Source organism: Arachis hypogaea, chromosome 20 (genome assembly GCF_003086295.3).
Source record: "Arachis hypogaea cultivar Tifrunner chromosome 20, arahy.Tifrunner.gnm2.J5K5, whole genome shotgun sequence".
In the NCBI taxonomy this organism is placed as follows: domain Eukaryota; kingdom Viridiplantae; phylum Streptophyta; class Magnoliopsida; order Fabales; family Fabaceae; genus Arachis; species Arachis hypogaea.
In genome coordinates, this window is record NC_092055.1 from 7,872,763 (window position 1) to 7,873,014 (window position 252).

At 41.7% G+C, this 252-nt stretch overlaps 1 non-coding gene across 1 annotated transcript; it reads left to right on the plus strand.

Moving 5' to 3' along the window:
• Nucleotides 1-145: 145 nt before the first annotated feature.
• On the plus strand, nt 146-252 carry LOC112787020 (small nucleolar RNA R71). Its single transcript, XR_003194458.1, has one exon. It is a non-coding gene; the product is annotated as a small nucleolar RNA R71 (small nucleolar RNA).

Sequence of the window (252 nt, forward strand, 5' to 3'; positions counted from 1 at the left end):
GGTTATTTGCAACCATATCAATGAGTTCTTGAGCTTCTGCAGGCATTTTCTTTAGGTGAATGGATCCACCTGCAGAATGGTCCAATGACATCTTTGATAGCTCAGACAGACCATCATAGAATATATCCAAGATGATCCATTCTGAAAGCATGTCAGAAGGACACATTTTGGTCAGTTCCTTGATCTCTCCCAAGCTTCATAGAGGGATTCACCTTCCTTCTGTCTAAAGGTTTGGACATCCACTCTAAGCTT